General features: G+C 46.6%; 1 pseudogene; it reads left to right on the top strand.

Annotated features, from left to right (window-relative positions):
* Window positions 1–5,233: 5,233 nt before the first annotated feature.
* On the top strand, window positions 5,234–10,468 carry LOC147458353 (pentatricopeptide repeat-containing protein At3g09040, mitochondrial-like; annotated as a pseudogene).
* The last annotated feature ends 4,525 nt before the right edge of the window (window positions 10,469–14,993 follow it).

The following is a 14,993-nucleotide window of genomic DNA, read 5'->3' as shown; positions in this document are numbered from 1 at the left end:
CAGCACACACTGTTCAACCATGGTCCATATTTCGCCAAGACATACGGCTCACTATCAATATGGGCCACACAAGGCATGGAAAAACCCACTACATGGCAAGAACAGGTTATTTTAAGCACACTAGACATGGAAGAGGAAAGGATAAGGCCAATAGCCTATTAGAGTTACACCAATGGACTTATAGACGACTAATTCATAGAGCAAGGCAGAAGGAACTTCTTAAGAGTTCAAAAATTACACGGTCTTTACAACACATCTGCAAAGAGAAGAAACAGATGGTTTGGGGAGCTTCAAATGTGGGGTCATGCAAGGTGGCGACAGTCACAAGTCAGGAGCGGGAGAAGATGGACCTGAGCCCGTCATTTTTATCCTCTTTGATGCACCTCCTTCCTCACTTTGTACCTCTTCGATGTGCAAGCTTTGTAGACGAGCTCGTTCCTCTGTTGATGGCAGCATCCCCACGGGCATCAGGCATCTTCTTTCCCTCAGAAACAGCCGCTTGTTGTATGGATCTAAGCTCTCCGGGTCTTCAACCCCTGCAGGCTGAGCCTGAGCTGTGTAGGACATGAAATAGGGGGCTCGGAGTGCTTGGCACCCATACCCAATGCCAAATACACATAGTCAGAATTAGTCTTTCTGTGTTTAGAGGGAGGGAGTGCCCACCACACAATCTTGTAATAACTTTCATTGCAAACAGTGGGAACTTTGCATTGTCCTCGGAGTATTCCTTGTGGCATATTATGATCTACATAAAAATTGTAATGAATTTATGGGCCGTAAGTGAGATGAGTACAATTGCCAAGTACTTGAATTGTTTCTACAAACCTTTTTGTGGTTGAAACGCACGATGTAGTGAGACAACTCCGCATCCTTGCCTTGGACTCCAGTGACAAGCCCTTGCCGTGAGCCTCTCGCTCTTCTAAGGAAACTATCGTCATACACTAGCACCTGTCAACAAAAAAATTGATCATGATTTTTTATCACTGGGCCATCTCCAATACCATCTGAATGCATGACAAAAATTACCATCTAATTCTCGTCCATTTCCAGCATCGACCTCCCCCACAAGTGAATAGGCTGACTATTCATTACCTGAGCTCTGGGCGCCATGGGCCTACCCATGTTTTCCAAACCAATTTTTTTTGTTGTCGATTCAAACTGCTCCTCTGTTGGCAAATTGGCCTCTCCGAACTTCGCTTCATTGAATGTATCTTTGATCAGTTTCCACCCTGAAGTGAACTGTGAGTCGCGGATAGCTATGTCAGCAATAAGATGTTGGTCCATTCCATCATCATCCACAAACCCCATGTCTGCCTCATAAAAACTTGCAGTTGCAGCTAGGCAGTAGTCCTCTCGTATATTGAGCTCATGCATGATATCTGTGAGTAGAACATAGTGGGTGTCGCCCGCCATAGCAAAGTTGGGAGTGCAATTTAGAGGCAAAGTCACTTCCTTACTTGGGCTTTCTTGCTTGCACCCTATTGCTGCATCCGCAAGAGAAGCAAGAGTTAAGCCCGCATCAAATGTTCCTTTAGTACCTCTACCTGCTCTTCTTCTGGGTCGAACTGCACCTCCACATCCTCTACCTCTTCCTCCGGCGCCAATGGACAGCTACTGAAAGTTGTTGACTGGGAAGTCTCTGACTCACCATCCGTCTGCAAGTATAAGTAACAGACAAACCCGTGGTAGAATTCCACTAAGCGACACTTTTTGAAGTGCTTCATACACCTGTCTTGTACAAGCAGTGCATTGGAGGGACACTTTTCTAGACAGCGATTCAGTCTCCTTGAAGCACTCTTGTCAGGGTCAAGGTCGGTTGGGTGCACATATCTAATGCCATCAAACTGTCATGGAATTGTCACAAGTGACTACCTCATACTGTTGCAAATGGTTTGTAGGTACTCAAATGAGCAATCTATAATCCTCTGTATAGAAAACTCTGCATTAAACATTCCTGATAGTTCTGGTGCACGGTGATGAGCACGGGCGTTGTATAAGAACGTGAATAGTTTTTCTTCACATATATCCTCGCCCACAACGTCTGTCTCCAGAACTATGATCCCCATGACTAAAAGAAAAAGCAAGCCAAAACTATTTGGTGTCATAACCAAGCGAATATTGAGCCTCCAGTACCCCTCAAGGTCTCTATTCGCTTGGTTCTGTCCTGTGCGCTTATGTCATAAAAGGTGACTTCGCTTGAGTCGAAACCAAGCGAATAGGGGCCCCAAGAATTTCCAAAGGGCCCTATTCGCTTGGTTCTGACCCAAGCATTCAGAATAGGTGGATAAGAACATAGCATTTAATGTTATCAGTGATAGATATATAGGCCTACTCACTCACATGCCCAAACTCAGGCACGGTCACATAAGGAGTAATTATTCCAACCATGCGGTGCGAGACTTCTAATCTTACCCTAATGACCACTCTTTGGCCCTTGGATTGTGCTCTAACCCCGTAACGCAGTGGCTTCGGTGCGGACACAGTTAACAGCACACAGGAAGGGGAGAGAGGCAGGGAGAAAGAACCTGTCTCTCCAATATCCAATGGCACCAAGTTGGATGTTGATGTCGCAGGCCGCTGACAGCAAGAACCAGAAGGTGGCGATGGCGACGCGGCAACAAAGGACTCAACCCAGTGGACATTGAAGCTAAAATTGTTTACTACGCAAACTCCAGGCAAAGCAAGGAGTTTCATGGTCGTGTAAAAATGTAAGGCGCATTTGGGTACATTTGGAAGTAGTGTCTCTTTGTAATGTGTTGCTGACTCAAGTGGTTATATATGTAGTGCCGCGAAAAAACTTGTATGTTGTGTAGAGCATGTTTTGTTAGAACATGATCTATGAAATACCATCCAACACGAACGCGTAACCGTGCCCACGCAAATTGATGAATATAGCTGTGGCTGGCGAACTTGTTTGAATTTCGTGTTGCTTCTCAGTCAAATTTTGGATGTACCGAACGTAAGTAATCATGTTGTTTCATTGTTTGCTGCAACATTTGTATGAAGCAACATCTTTACTTACTTTCCCTTATCACGCTTCTACAGGTACTTCCATTACATAACTACACCCCCAATGATGTGCGACATTTTTCTGTAATGACCATCCTACATATTATAATCTCGGTAAACATACGCACAAGAGAGGAAGCGGCGAGAGCTGAGGAGTTCGAACAGGCTCGCGTTAACGAAATGACGCAACGCTACAATCAGACTCAAGAAGACGTTCGAAATATGCAAGAAGCAATAAATCAATATTATGTGGACGCTGCAGAAGTAGAGGAATGGGCTACACGTCGACAGCAAGAGCAAGAACAGAGGGAAGCTTCACAGGTGCAAGATGCATGGGAAGCCATGGAAGAGGCCCATGATTTGGAGCAACACGAAAGGATGCCCGAGACCACGTCCCCAGAGGCAGAAGTAGCGGCAACCGTAGCAGAGGGCAGGGGAGCAGAGGGCAAGGGACCAGTGGCAGCAACGGGGGAGAGGACAGGGGACCAGTGGCACAAACCGGGGGAGAGGACAGTAGCACTAAGCGAGATGCTCAAAATAACTTACAGTTGGGTCGATGCCTTGGAAAACTTGGAGGAGATGTTTGCAACCTTAAGTCTGCATGCTGGAAAGCATATTGTATGAGGACCTCTTCACCCGCTTGCTTTGTGCACACACTTTAAACTCTTTAACTTGTCCCTTGAAAGCCTCCACGAAATCATTGCGTTGCCTCCTCTTCCTCCTCCTAGCTTGCAGTAGAACCCAACTTCCGATAGTTATTCGAGATGGTATCCATTCTTGATCATCTGTAGTATAACTGTTAAAAATGCTAACAGAGTCAATGGTAGTGCTAGGCCTGCGAGAAGTAGTCATGGTGTGCACTAGAATACACAGAAAGGTTAGCGCAAATATGGAAAAGGGAAGAAGTCTTAAGAGGGAAGTAGAGCTTCTCAAAGTCATATTTGGGCGAGAACAAAGATACTAGATAGAGTCTTCAATGAAAGTTCTGAAATTCCTCGGTACAGAGTTACTAGTACGACTTACGGCATTTATGCTTTGAAAGCGTGAAATTGTGCAATTTGATGAACAAAAATAATATTTCCTCCTTTTTTTTTAAAAGAGCTTGACTCCAAAATGTCGATTTTCAACATAACGTTAGCCTCTTCTTCATTGGTCGAGCGCCACTCTCTCTTTAGAACTAAAAGGCCCAAAAGTGAGTCCAACTTTCTCCTAATGGAGAGAGAGAGAGAGAGAGAGAGAGAGAGAGAGAGAGACTCACCGTCGTAAAGAACCACCATACGTGGATATCAAGACAGTTAGTTGAGAGAGAGAAGAAGAAGAGAGTTTTTACGTCGTAGGAAACTATCCCAAGAGACCTTAAAGATCTAGTCGAGGAGTTGAACTCAAGACCTGTTATTCAAGAGGGAAAATGGTATAACCTTTCTATCACCCAAGGGATAGTTTCCTACGATGTAAAAACTCTCTTCTTCTTGGCTGTGTGGGTGTGTGTGTGTGCCAATAAAGAGAGAGAGAGAGAGAGAGAGAGAGAGAGAGAGAGAGAGACTTAAACCCCTAAGGATCTCCCAAGATTCTTCTCCTATTTTCTATTCACAATTTGTAAGACATACGTCTTGGATTATGTGCAAATCTATATTTGAAACGTGGTTCACTTAACCCTAGTTCACCCCCAATTCGTCTCCAATCATTGCCTAAGCATCTTTCTAAAAAGGCGTGCAAATTCATATCCTAGTTCACCCTTACTTCATTAACACGACGGATGGCCAAGATCACATTGTGATTCAGGCTTCCCTTTCTCGTCGTAGATCCCCGTGACCAAGGACGTGCCATATAGTGACGAGGGTGGTGGACCAAGGCCCATGTTAGACGCTTCCGGACGCCTTTCTCTGATGCTTCGTTGGACCAATCCAAGCAGCTACCATAGCTTTCCACTATCACATACGTCCAGAGGACATCTCCCTTTGTGATGTGCTGGCGTGCCAGGTCATCGACATCAACCCCTCACAGTTGGGCAACCCCCCCACTCGACCTACGCACAGCCAAGAAGCATTTGGGCAACTCTGATTCGTCAGTTTCCAGCAGTGTCGATTCTTTTTCTATTACTTCCGTCTGCCTTGTCTGACTGGGTACTAGGACATTTTTTCACCGAAAATGGGCGCCCGCCTCAAACGTGCCATGTCATGAATGGGCGCCGCCAGTGTGTGACACAGGCCCAAGAAAGGTTTGGCTTGAAGGCCTTTTGCGCAGTCAATCACAAAAGCCCACGCAGCACAGCAGGTTGGCCACCCTGAGGCAGGCCCTCGTACAGTTCACCTGAAAAACGACGACGTTAAAATTTCTCTCCTCCCGTTTTTTCGTCGCGTATAGGATGGTGCTGATAAGCTATGGCCGCCTCTGCGGGACGACTTGTTTTCTCTTCTCTCTCTCTCTCACACACACACACACACACGCACGCATTTTCTCACTCTCGTGTTCTTTGAATGAACCTTAAGCACCGCTTGTTTCGTGTCCACAGAGCAGCTGGAAATCCCCTGGCAAGATTAGGAATGAAGCAGCAGGATCCAATACACAATGAAGAGGAAGAGAACTGGGAATTAAAGAGTCTTTCTTTCATGGACTCACTAAAAGCCTGTGCTCAGAAGAAGGATTTGTACCAAGGCAGTAGGATCCATGCTGATGTCTGCGATCGAGGGTTACTACGGAAGAACATATACTTAGGGAATGCAGTAGTCAGTATGTATGCCAAATGCGGTGCCCTCACAAAAGCACAAAAAGTTCTTGATGAGCTTCCTGTCCGGGATGTAGTCTCTTGGAATGCACTAATTGCGGGATATGCCCAACATGGGCGTGGCAAGGAAGCACTAGCCTGTCTACAGCGGATGCGAAGTGAGGGCCTCTCTCCAAATACTATCACCTATGCTTGCACCTTGAAAGCATGTGGCATTATGAAAAGTATTGACATGGGCAAAAGAATTCATCATGAGATTGCTAGTCAGGGCCTGCTATCAAAACATGTCATGCTTGGCAATGCTTTGATTGACATGTACGCCAAATGCAGTGTCCTTGCGAAAGCTCAAGAAGTTTTTAATAAACTTCCTGTCCGGGATGTTGTCTCTTGGAATGCATTGATTGCAGGTTATGCCCAACAGGGCCAGGGTCAATAGGCTTTTATTTGTTTTCAGGGGATGCAAAGTGAGGACTGCACTCCTAATGCTATCAGCTATGCATGTGCCTTAAAGGTATGTGGCATCATGCAAAATGTAGAAATGGGCAAAAAAATTCACAATAAGATTACTAGTCAGGGCCTATTATTAAAACATGTCATGCTTGGCAATGCTTTGATTGACATGTACGCCAAATGCGGCGTCCTTGCGAAAGCACAAGAAGCTTGTAATGAGCTACCTGTCCGGGATATTATCTCTTGGAATGCATTGATTGCAAGTTATGCCCAATAGGGCAAGGGCCAAGAAGCTCTCTGCTATTTTAAGCGGATGCAAAGTAAGGGCCTATCACCAGATGCAACCACCTATGCTTGCACCTTGAAGGCCTGTGGCATTATGCAAGACGTTGACGCGGGCAAAAAAATTCATGATGAGATTGCTAGTCAAGGCTTATCATCGAAACATGTCATCCTTGGCAATGCTTTGATTGACATGTATGCCAAATGCGCCGTCCTCACAAAAGCGCAAGAAGTTCTTGACGAGTTTTCTATCCGGGATGTTGTCTCTTGGAATGCATTGATTGCAGGTTATGCCCAACATGGCCAAGGTCAAGAGGCTCTGGGCTGTTTTCAGCGGATGTGAAGTGACGGATTATCTCCAAATGAAATCACCTATGCTTGTATTTTGAAGGCATGTGGCATTACAAAAGATGTTGACATGGGCAAAAAAATTCATGATGAGATTATCACTAAGGGGTTGTTGAGAAAAAGTGTCATGCTTGGTGGTGCTTTGGTTGACATGTATGCCAAATGCGCCACTCTCACAAAAGCACAAAATGTTCTTGATGGGCTTCCTGTTCGAGATGTTGTCACTTGGAATGCATTACTTGCAGGTTACTCCCAACAGGACCAGGGCAAGGAAGCTTTGGGCTGTTTTCAACAGATGCGAAGTGATGGACTCTCTCCAAATGAAATCACCTATGCTTGCACCTTGAAGGCTTGTGGCATTATCCAAGACATTGCCATGGGTAAAAAACTCCATGATGAAATTGCTATGCAAGGGTTATTGAAAAAAATTGTCATGCTAGGTAGTGCTTTGGTTGACATATATGTATGCCAAATGTGCCGACCTCACGAAAGCACAAAACGTTCTTGATGAGCTTCGTGTCCGGGATGTGGTGTCTTGGAATGTGATGATTGCAGGGTATGTTCAACAAGGGAAGGGGAAAGAAGCTCTGGGCTGTTTTCACCGCATGCGAAGTGAGGGTCTCTCTCCAGACGTAGTCTCTTGGACGGCTCTTATAGGAGGATATGCCCAATATGGGCTGGCCAAGGAAGCACTGGACTGTTTTCAGTGGATGCAAGAAGAGGGCATCTCCCCATCTGCAATCACTTTTGTTAGTGTTCTAAATGCATGTAGCCACTCAGGTCTAGTAGATGAGGGCCAAATGTATTTTGATAGCATGAAGGAGAAATATGGAATTATACCAGACAAAGAGCACTACACTTGCATGGTTGATCTATTTGGACGTGCAAGGCTTTTTGACAAAGCTATGAAAATTATTAAGGAGATGCCATCATCTGATCATGCTCCAGTTTGGTTTGCTTTTCTAAGTGCTTGCCGTAAATGGGGAAATGTGGAGCTTGGAAGATTGGCCTTTGAGCGTGCAGTACAATTAGATGGATGTAATGTATGTGTTAATGAGTAATATCTATGCATCTGCTGGCATGCAGGAGGAGGCACAAAACCTTCAACTCATGATGAAATATTCTGCTTGGAAGCAACCAGGACGTAGCTGATGGGTTGATACCAGCGGACACGTCCATTAAACTTCTTGTTGGGATACAAGCTTATCATCCGCAAGCAATCAATTTTTTGTGAAGTTAAATTAGAAGATCTTAGAATTTAAGTGTCTATATCTCAAATTTGCATTGGTTGTGGCAAAACATTGCCCCTGGTTCAAAGCATGTATTACTTTGTCGCCGTTGTGAAAAGTTGTCGATTGCTTGTCTGATCATCTGCATACCACACGAGACAGATATATGCTTTCAGAAGAACATGCGTGTATGTGGGCCTTGCCATGCAAAAATAGAGAACGGTAAAATAATGCTTCAAGATGTGAAGCCATCTTCACATCTTTCAAAGGGGAAAATGTTCTTGTGCAAGTGTGTGTATTGATTCATAGAAACATACCAGAGACACACAGATGAATTCACTCTCCATGGAGTTTAACTCCTTTTGGAAGTGCTTAACTGATGTGGGAATCTGTACTTGGTTTTTGGTCTCTTGAGAATTTGAAGGGGTTAAAATATACCCCATAAACATTTATCTCAAGGTTGCCATTTTCTGAGCTAAAACCCACTAGCTAATGAGCTAGGAGTCAAAATTTATTTGACTTTTTTGTTAAAAATATCAAAGGTGGCAAACTGTGAAGAGAAAACGTAAGGTTGAAGGCTTGACATAGAGATTTTTAAACACGATCAACGAAAGAAGACGAGGACTCAAGCAATTTTTTTGCTTTTTGAAGAGCGACACATCCGGCATACGTATCAACCAAGGCAATGCCAAGCACGACATCTCTTTTCAAGAGCATCTTACATAGAGCAACATGCCTTCAAGATGCACAAGTTAGTGATAGCGTCTAGAGAAATGCCCTCGCTTCGCACCTGACTAAAACAGCCCAGAGCTTCTTGGCCCGGCCCTTGTCGGGCATATCCTGCAATCAGTGGCGTTCCAAAAGACAACATCCTGCACAAGAGCACCACATTGGGCATACATATCGACCAAGGCATTGCCAAGCACGACAGATTTTTGCAACAACCCCTGACTAACAGTGCAAGAGTGAATTTTTAAGCCCATATCTGCATCTTGTATACAACAACATGCCTTCAAGACGCACATTTGGAGAGAGGCCCTCGCTTTGCATCCGCTGAAAACAACTGAGAGCTTTCTGGCCCTGCTCCTATCCCGCAATCAATGCACTCCAAGAACCGGCATTCTGGACAGGAAGCTCCTCGGCCACGTTTTGTGCTTTCCAAAGTGCACCACATTTAGCATACGTATCGATCAAGGCATGGACAAGCACGATAATTTTTTGCAACAGCCCTTGACTAACAATGTCAAAGTGAATTTTAAGCCCATACACATGCCTTCAGATGCATGCATAGGTGATTTGATTTGGACAAAGGCCCTCACTTTCCAACCGCTAAAAACAGCCTAGAGCTTTCTATCCCTGCTCCTGTTGTGCGTATCCCGCAATCAGTTAACGCCTTTCTGTATAGTAGGCTCCTCAAGCACCTGCTGAAAACGGCCCAGAGCTTCCTGGCCCGGCCCTTGTCGGGGCGTATCCTGGCCCGGCCCTTGTCAGGCGTATCCTGCAATCAGTGCGTTTCAAAAGACGAGATCTCCCTTGTCGGGCATATCCTGCAGTCAGTGCGTTTCAAAAGACGAGATCTCCTACCACATTTGGCATACATATCAACCAAGGCATTGCCAAGCACAGAAATTTTAAGCACGGAAATTTTTTGCAACAGCCCCTGACTAACAATATCAGCGTGAAATTTTTAAGCTCATATCATCATGTTGCAGGATACGCCCTTGTCGGGCGTATCCTACAATCAGTGCGTTTCAAAAGACGAGATCTCCTACCACATTTGGCATACATATCAACCAAGGCATTGCCAAGCACGGAAATTTTTTGCAACAGCCCCTGACTAACAATATCAGCGTGAAATTTTTAAGCCCATATCATCATGTTGCATACAGCCACATGCCTTCAAGATGCAAGCTTATGTGATTGCATCTAGAGAGAGGCCCTCGATTTGCATCCGCTGAAAACAGCCAAGAGCTTTCTGGCCCTGCTCCTGTTGTGCGTATCCCGCAATCAATGCACTCCAAGAGACGGCATCCAAGACAGGAAGCTCCTCAGGCACATTTTGTGCTTTCTGAAGTGCAGCAGATTTAGCATACGTATGGACCAAGGCATGGCCAAGCACAAAAAAAATTTGCAATAGCCCTTGACTAACAATATCAAAGTGAAGTTTTAAACCCATATCAACATCTTGTGTAGGTGATTGCACCTAGATAGAGGCCCTCACTTCGCATCCACTTTCTGTCCCTGCTCCTATTGTACGTATCCTGCAACAAGTTAATGCCGTTCCAAAAAGTAAGCTCCTCAAGCACCTACTGAAAATATTCCAAGGCTCCTGGCCTTGTCGGGCATATCCTGCAATAATAGCGTTCCAAATGACAACATCCCGCACCACATTTGGCATACATATCGACCAAGGCATTGCCAAGCATGGCAATTTTTTGCAATAGTCCCTGACTAACAATATTAAAGTGAATTTTCAAGCCCATATTTGCATCTTGCGTACAGCCACATGCCTTCAAAATGCACGCGTATGTGATTGCATTTGGAGAGAGGCCCTCACTTTGCATCCGTTGAAAATCGGCTAGAGCTTTCTGGCCCAGCTTTCTGGCCCTGCTCTTGTTGCACATATCCCGCAATCAATGCACTCCAAGAGTCGGCATTAGGGACAGGAAGCTCCTTAGCCAAGTTTTGTGCTTTCTAAAGTGCACCACGTTTGGCATACGTATCAACCAAGTCATTGCCAAGCACGACAATTTTTCGCAACAGCCCTTAACTAACAATATCAGAGTGAATTTCTAAGCCCATATCAACATCTTGCGTAGAGCCACATGCCTTGAACATGCACGTGTAGGCCCTAGCTTTGCATCCGCTGAAAACAGCCTAGAGCTTTCTGTCCCTGCTCCTGTTGTGCATATTCCGCAATCAGTTAACGCCTTTCCCAAATAGTAAGCTCCTCAAGCACGTGCTGAAAATAGCCCAGAGCTTGCTGGTCCAGCCATTGTCAGGCATATCGTGCAAATCGTGCGTTTCAAAAGATGACATCCCGCACCACATTTGGCATACGTGTCGACCAAGGCATTGCCAAGCACGGCAATTTTTTGCAACAGCCCCTAATCAGAGTGACACGGCTCGATCTACTTGGGCTTGGGCTAGGCACCCTTTGTAGTCGCGTCTATCTCGAGCACGCTCGGATGCAAATTACTCCCCATCCAAGCTAGCCTCGAAGATAGCACGGTTAGCTGCTGCGGCAGCATCAGTTCTCTCTCGCTCCCGATGAGGATCATTTTATGGAATGTACACGGATTAAGTGGGCCCCAGTTTCAGCGTCAGAGGGACCAACTGCGTCAGGAGCTTCAACGATGCCTTGTGGGAGGAGAGAATGACCTTCTTATGCTACAGGAGCATCATTTGTGTGAGAGCCGCATTAGACGTTGTGGTCAGCTTTTGCGTGTACGATATGAGACTTTTTGGTCAGCTGCATTTGGACCTAGATGCATCCAGGGTGTATGACTATTGCGGATTCTTTGCAACAGGCCAATGTGGGTAGAGGGATTATTGTGCCAAGCAAGGCTCAGTGGATCACTATGCAAGTTCAGGGCTGTCTCATGGTTTCCTAAATATCTATGCGCTCAATGTGGCGAGTGTACGTTCAAAGTTTTGATCTCAGATTGTTGAGTCTCTGCCGTAGGTAGAGCAATGATGCATAGGGGGTGACTTCAACATGTTGGAGGAACCCTCTCACAGGATTGGTGGTAGCCATACTACTGTGCATGGAGTTGAGCTGGCAGCTTGGGAGAGGTTTTGTATGACTCTGCGGGTTTCATATGTGTGGCAGCATTCTAGCTTTGTGAGGCCCCCAAACAGCCTGGTCTTCTCTCGTTCGGACCGCAAAGTGGGAGGCATGAATCTATCTCGGATAGATCGCTTCTACACTAGTGACCACTTCTGTGACTTAGGTGGGACAGTTGGTATTCTGGCAGGGACGTCCTTTTCAAACCATGCTTCAATGATCCTTACAGTGACTGATAGGAACAGGAGGGGGAGCACGATGCTTTGCATCCCAGAGAGGGTCCTGCTGGACTCAGCGCTTAGAGAAGGAGTGGAGGCTCTTTGGACAGAGAGCTTAGACATGCACGAGTCTCCTACTGATAGAGTGGCCTCAGGACTTGCTCAGCTTAGTCGACTCTTTCTTCAAGAGTCTTCAGCTCGCCTGGCTGCACCGAGAGAGGAGGAGCAACGTCTTCAACGGGGCGTTGCTTCCTTGCAGAGGATGCAGGAGCAGCATCGAGACGGTCCTTGGTTGGAGGAGCAGTTACAGTAGGCTCGCCAGGATATCGTCAGCACAGAGGAGAGACGCCATGAGTTTGCTTTCCATCGACAGGCATCCTAGGTGGGTGACAGAGTGACAGGCGCTTTCTTTGAGACAGTGGGACCTCAGCATACGCATGCCAAGGTCAGTCAGTTGAGGAGGCCCGACGGGTCAGTTGCTACAGAGCCAGAGGACATGCGTGCATTTGCTACTGACTTTTACCATGATTTACTGTCTACAGAGCCCCAGACAGAGCGTAAGGATGCATCTAGAGAGAAAGTGTGGGCACAGGTGCCTTGTCTTGTGACTGAGGAGATGCGCCAGAGGCTTGAGCTGCCTCTACAGCTAGAGGAGCTACACACAGCTCTTAGTGCACTCTCCCGTGGTAGCTGTCCAGGTGAGGATGGCTTGACTCCTAGCTTTTTCTTGGAGTATTGGGACTTGCTTGGCTCAGATCTCTGTAGTGCTTTCCAGTACATCCTGCACAATGGTGAGATGCGTGATAGCATGAGTGAGGGCCTGATTTACCTCATTCCCAAGGAGGGTCCATCACCATCCTCAACTTAGCCTACAAAATTCTTGCCAACGCTCTGAGTTTGAGGATTCAGCCACTTCTAGAGAGCCTTATACATGGGACTCAGACAAGTTTTCTCAAGGAGTGTAGTATCCTTGACAACATCTTTACTTTTTAAGAGGCTTCTGTCCTCGCGCGGGTTCGTGGTAAGGATTTGGTGATTCTTCTTCTCGATTTTGAGAACCCTACGACAGAGTTGACTGGGACTTTTTGGAGGATACTCTACGCAGGATGGGCTTCTCAGATACTTGGATCATAGGGGTGTCAGCTTTGTACAGACGGGCACACAGTCAGGTGCTTTTGTCAGGAGGTAGAGGTGATCGTTTCATGCTCACACATTTGGTCAGACAGGGCTACCCTCTTGCCCCCTTCCTCTTTCTGTTCTATGCTGAGGCGATGAGCAGGTTTTTGGTTTCACAGCAGGTTGGTTTACGTGGCTTAGCACTCCCTATTCGGGGAGATGAGCTTCTGGATGCTGAGTTTGCAGACAACTCAGCCTTGTACTTGGATGGCCAGGAGGCCAACCTACACAGGTGTGAGTAGGCTCTTGAGACTTTCTGTTGTGCATCTGGCGCACTGATCAACTAGAGAGATTGTGGCTTTCTCTGTTGGTAGTGCTCCAACGCCCGATTGGATGCCAGGTGAGGGTTTCAGGTGGATTCCCCCCGGGACTGCAGTTCGGTACTTGGGCTGTCAGGTTGGTTTGGACTTGTCTCTCAAGCAACAGATTGCTCTCCTCCTCCTGTCTATCAGGAGGAAGGTGTTACATTGGAACTCCACACGACTTTCTTTGGCAGACAGAGTTGTAGTGGCCAACCAGGTGTTGTTGGCTACTATGTGGTACATCACTTCTTGTTGGATATTCTCGAGTTCTTGTATCAACCAGGTTGAGAGGCTTATCAAAAACTTTCTTTGGTTAGGACGTGACATTCAGATAGCCCGGGCCAAAGTGGCATGTCAAGTCATCACTCTTCCTTGTTCCCAGGGAGGATTGAGGATCATAGACCCAGCACAGCAGAGCCCTTCTTGGGAAGCTCATCGTCAAAGGACTTCTTCCAGGTAAGGAGCCCTGGAAGGAGTTCTTGCTTCAGCGTCTTAGTGCTAGGGTGCCTCAGGCTGGAGGCCCCTGGTGACCCTCGACTCGATGGATTTTCTCAGAGATACGCAGAGTTGGCTTGAGCAGGAGACTAGAGGACCGCTTCGTTGTGAGTCTGCTTCGATCTTGGGAGCAACTGCTGCGAGGCCTGGAGCAGCGCCAGCCTACTTGCACGGAGGAGCGCCTGAGACAGCCCCTTGTTTGGAACCCCATGGTTAGCACTCAGAGAGGCCACTTGGTTAGTAGTCGGCCCCATGTTTCCTAGGGTCCCATGGCAGAGGGTCCAGCACACTCTCTAGGTGATTGGTTACAGTTTTTAGGCTTGTCAGAGGAGCTTCAGGGCATTCAGCTACTACAGGGCATGAGACGGGTATAGAGCATGTGCCAGGACATCTCAGAGGCAGTACCAGCTAAGTGGCTCACACCTCTCGAGTCAGCAGCGCCCAGATGGATGGGAGCCTTCACGCGACTGGAGGTTCTCATCTCAGTTTGGGCTTGCTTAGAGACTATACCCTCCCGTTTCTTCGAGCTACAGGGTGAGGGACGCTTACACCGAGTTGGAGTAGAGGCCCCGCAGGTGGAAGAGTGTTGTTTTTAGAGCAGGGATTTCAAAATGACGTGATCACACTATAATTTCAGGTTAATAACAATAGAAATGCAAAATAACAAATAGTATGTTAATTGACATTCATCTTTTTTTACCTCCAAGGAGACCTGGAGACCGGCTCGTAGCCCGCCGCACAAGTTAGTTGGCCCGTCGGGCCCGTCGGGTAAAGTTATTTCTCCGCCGGGCCCACCGTGGCTATATAAAGGCGACGTTGGTGCTTGTCTTTTGTCATAATAATCAATATCTAATTCTCCTAAATGATTTTCTCATATTAAACTGATCATTTAATGTGGGGAAGTGCCAAGGGAGAAAAAGCTAGAATATTGGTTAAGCTAGCAGACCGGCCACAGTAGGGATCCAAAGGAGG

Source organism: Adiantum capillus-veneris, chromosome 5 (assembly GCF_014529385.1).
Source record: "Adiantum capillus-veneris isolate H3 chromosome 5, ASM1452938v2, whole genome shotgun sequence".
NCBI lineage: Eukaryota > Viridiplantae > Streptophyta > Polypodiopsida > Polypodiales > Pteridaceae > Adiantum > Adiantum capillus-veneris.
The sequence above is the reverse complement of the archived record's forward strand: the minus strand, read 5'-3'. Positions and strand labels throughout refer to the sequence as shown.